Source organism: Entelurus aequoreus, linkage group LG02 (genome assembly GCF_033978785.1).
Source record: "Entelurus aequoreus isolate RoL-2023_Sb linkage group LG02, RoL_Eaeq_v1.1, whole genome shotgun sequence".
NCBI classification, from domain to species: Eukaryota; Metazoa; Chordata; class Actinopteri; order Syngnathiformes; family Syngnathidae; genus Entelurus; species Entelurus aequoreus.
In genome coordinates, this window is record NC_084732.1 from 98,825,018 (window position 1) to 98,830,017 (window position 5,000).

Sequence of the window (5,000 nt, forward strand, 5' to 3'; positions counted from 1 at the left end):
GTGTGTGTGTGTGCATGTGTGTGTGTGTCTTTGTGTGTGTCTGTGTGTCTGTGTGTGTGTGTGTGTGTGTGCGCGTGTGTGTGTGAGTGTGAGACGCTCCTTGTGTGTGTGTGTGTGTGTCTGTGTGTGTGTGTGTGTGTGAGACGCTCCTTGTGTGTGTGTGTGTGTGTGTGTGTGTGTGAGTGTGAGACGCTCCTTGTGTGTGTGTGTGTGTGTGTGTGTGAGACGCTCCTTGTGTGTGTGTGTGTGTGTGTGTGTGTGTGAGTGTGAGACGCTCCTTGTGTGTGTGTGTGTGTGTGTGTGTGTGAGACGCTCCTTGTGTGTGTGTGTGTGTGTGTGTGTGAGTGTGAGATGCTCCTTGTGTGTGTGTGTGTGTCTGTGTGTGAGTGTGAGATGCTCCTTGTGTGTGTGTGTGTGTGTGTGTGTGTGTGAGACGCTCCTTGTGTGTGTGTGTGTGTGTGTGTGTGTGTGTGAGTGTGAGACGCTCCTTGTGTGTGTGTGTGTGTGTGTGTGTGAGACGCTCCTTGTGTGTGTGCGTGTGTGTGATGCTCCTTGTGTGTGTGTGTGTGTGTGATGCTCCTTGTGTGTGTGTGTGTGTGTGTGTGAGACGCTCCTTGTGTGTGTGCGTGTGTGTGACGCTCCTTGTTTGTGTGTGTGTGACGCTCCTTTTGTGTGTGTTTGTGTGTGTGTGTGTGTGTGTGTGTGTGGCGCTCCTCGTGTGTGTGTGTGTGTGTGTGGCGCTCCTTGTGTGTGTGTCATGTGGACGGACGTCACCAACACTTGCCTTTATGACAACACAACTGCTCACACATGTCACACTTACACATTATTAAATTGGCCCGCCTGTGATCTTCTTTTAATTCTTTTTTTTTTATTTATTTTTTTTTTTTATAAATAGATTTAATTATTTATTTATTCTTATTTTTTTAATATATTTTATTAATATAATTATTATTATTATTATTATGTATTCATTTATTTTATTTATTTATTTCCCCTACCTCGGGGGGGGGGGACTCGGCGGGGCGGTTGCTGGTTGTTCCATCTCCATCGTTGGGGTCCCTGCGGGTGGGGTGGGTGGTTCCCGTGGCCCCGTGCTGGGTGGTCCTGTGGCGGCCGGCTTGGGTGGGGTGGCCGTGGGCTGGCCTCGCCGCGCTCTCCGGGGGTGGGGGGGAGGGGGCTCGTGGGGGCCCGGTTGCCGGTGGGGCGGGGGCAGTCTTCCCGTCCGGTTGCGGGGGGTCTCCGGGCCCCTCGGGCGGGGCGTCCCGCCTTTCTGTCCGTGTGGGGTGTGGTCTCTCGCTGGCTTGGGGTCTGGCTGCCCCCTGCTTTTCTCGTGCCTTGTCCTCTGCCGGGTGTGTCTGTCTGCGGCCTGCTGCTGGCCCTTGTGGGCCAGGCTCTGGGGTTCCTGTCGCTGTCCGGCTTGGCTGCGTGGGGGCGGTGGCCCCTGGTTCCCTGGGCACCACACCTACTGTTTGTGGGATGGGTTCTCGGGGAGGCTGGGGCCGTACTCTGGCTCCCGCACACACTGGGAGTCAAATGTATTGTACATGCAAATTCACATATACTCACACACATACATACACACATACATACACACATACATAGGTACCTACGCTCCCACATACATATACAAATACATACAGTACATATTTACACACTCAAAGTTCGTACATCCACACGCACATTCATTATACAAACATACTGTATACACATACTGTACATATACATTCACTGTACAAACACACACATACACATACTACACATATACATTCACTGTACAAACACACATACACATACTGTACATATACATTCGCTGTACACACATATACACATACTGTACATATACATTCACTGTTCAAACACACATATACACATACTGTACATATACATTCACTGTACAAGCACACATACACATACTGTACATATACAAGTACATATGCACACATACACTCATGCACATAATCACGTTTCATCAAACATATATTAACGTTGTTGCCCTAGGGTAAACTGGGTATAACACATGGCACACTGACAAAGCTTAACCTATTGTTACTATAACAATCTACAAGGTTAATGTAGGTTGCTTCTCTTTCTTCCCCTCCATTTTTCTGCATTCTTTCGTATCTCAAGTTATCATTACGTATATGTATTGTTGCATTTGAACAATTGTATTGTTGATAATAAAGGTAAAGTATTGGTATTGTTTATTATCAATAGCACTATTTCTATTGGTATTCATATTGCTCCATTTTTAGTGTAATAATGCTCATTGTCATTTCTGTATTTTTATTTTTATTTTCGCTAACTGCTTATTTGCTATTACTTTTACCATCATATTTGTACATGTCGTATTTGCTGATGTTGCTCTGTTGTTGTTGTTGTTGTGTTTGCTGTTGTTGTTTTTGTCTCTCTGTCTAATCCCCCTCTTGTCCCCACAATTCCCCCCTCTGTCTTCCTTTTTCTCTCTTTCTATCCCCTCCTGCTCCGGCCCGGCTGCACCAAATGATAATATAAATACATTTAATAAAGTCAAAATACAAATAAGGCAACAAGAGAAGTATCCTACACTTCTCTTTTGTAAAGTAAATCTGAACAGCCGATATGGGCATCTACATCTGCTATATGATTTGCCCGAGAAGCTGGGCAGGACATTATTAAAAAAATAAATACAAAAAAAAAAAAAAAAAAAAATTTGGCCCGCCAAGTTTTAAATTGGCCCGCCACCTCATTATAGTGGCCTGCCGTGTCATTAAAGTGACCCGCCATGTCATTAAAGTTGCCCGCCATGTCATTAAAATGGACCACCACTTCAATAAATTGGCCCGCCACATCATTAAGGTGGCCCGTCATGTCATTAATGTGGCTTGCCATGTCATTAAAGTGACCCGCCACATCATTAAAGTTGCCCGCCACATCATTAAAGTTGCCCGCCACGTCATTAAATTGGCCCACCATGTCATTAAAATGGACCACCACTTCAATAAATTGGCCCGCCACATCATTAAGGTGGCCCGTCATGTCATTAATGTGGCTTGCCATGTCATTAAAGTGACCCGCCACATCATTAAAGTTGCCCGCCACATCATTAAAGTTGCCCGCCACGTCATTAAATTGGCCCACCATGTCATTAAAGTGACCTGCCACATTATTAACATGGCCCGCCACATCATTAAGGTGGCCTGCCACATCATTTTTTTAGGTGGTTAAAGTGGCCCGCCACGTCATTAAAGTTGTCCACCACATCATTATAGTGGCCCGCCATGTCATTAAAGTGACTTGCCATATCATTTATGCAGCCCGCCATGTCATTAATTTGGCCCTCAACTTCATTAAGGTGGCCCGCCATGTAATTAAATTGGCCCGCCATGTAATTAATGTGGCCCGCTACATCATTAAAGTTGCCCGCCACGTCATTAAAGTGGCCCACCATGTCATTAAAGTGACCTGCCACATTATTAATATGGCCCGCCACATCATTAAGGTGGCCCGCCACATAATTTTTTAGGTGCCCCGCCACATCATTAAAGTGGCCCGCCACGTCATTAAATTGGCCCGCCACGTCTTTAAAGTGGCCCGCCATGTCATTAAAGTGACTTGCCAAATCATTTATTCGGCCCGCAATTTCATTAATTTGGCCCGCAACTTCGTTAATGTGGCCCGCCATGTAATTAAAGTGGCCCGTTATGTAATTAAAGTGGCCCGCCACATCATTAAAGTTGCCCGCCACATCATTAAAGTGGCCCACCATGTCATTAAAGTGACCTGCCACATTATTAACATGGCCCGCCACATCATTAAGGTGGCCCGCCACATCATTTTTAGGTGCCCCGCCACATCATTAAATTGGCCCACCACGTCATTAAAGTGGCCCGCCACGTCATTAAAGTGACTTGCCAAATCATTTATGCGGCCCGCCATGTCATTAATTTGGCCCGCAACTTCATTAATGTGGCCCGCCATGTAATTAAAGTGGCCCGCCACATCATTAAAGTTGCCCGCCACATCCTTAAATTGGCCCACCATGTCATTAAAGTCACCTGCCACATTATTAAAATGGCCCGCCACGTCATTAATGTGGCCCGCCACATCATTTTTTAGGTGCCCCGCCACATCATTAAAGTGGCCCGCCACGTCTTTAAAGTGGCCCGCCATATCATTAAAGTGACTTGCCAAATCATTTATGCGGCCCGCCATGTCATTAATTTGGCCCGCAACTTCATTATGCAGCCCGCCATGTCATTAATTTGGCCCGCAACTTCATTAATGTGGCCCGCCATGTAATTAAAGTGGCCCGTTATGTAATTAAAGTGGCCCGCCACATCATTAAAATGGCCCGCCATGTCATTAAAGTGGCCGGCCATGTCGTTAAAGTGGCCCGCCATGTCATTAATGTGGCCCGCCACATCATTAAAACAGCCCGCCACGTCATTAAATTGGCCTGCCACATCATTGAAGTAGCCCGCGACGTCATTAAATTGGCCCGCCATGTCATTAAGGTGGCCCGCCATGTCATTAAAGTGGCCCGCAACTTCAATAAAGTGACCTGCCACATTATAAAACTGGCCCGCCACATTATTAAAGTGGCTCGCCATGTCATTAAAGTGGCCCGCAACTTCAATAAAGTGACCTGCCACATTATCAAAATGGCCTGCCACCTCATTAAATTGGCCCGCAACTTCATTAATGTGGCCTGCCATGTCATTAATGTGGCCTGCCACATCATTGAAGTGGCCCGCGACGTCATTAAAGTGGCCCGCCATGTCATTAAGGTGGCCCGCCATGTAATTAAAGTGGCCCGTTATGTAATTAAAGTGGCCTGCCACATCATTAAAATGGCCCGCCATGTCATTAAAGTGGCCGGCCACATCGTTAAAGTGGCCCACCATGTCATTAATGTGGCCCGCCACATCATTAAAACAGCCCGCCACGTCATTTAAGTGGCCTGCCACATCATTAAAGTGGCCCGCAATGTCATTAAAGTGACCTGCCACATCATTGAA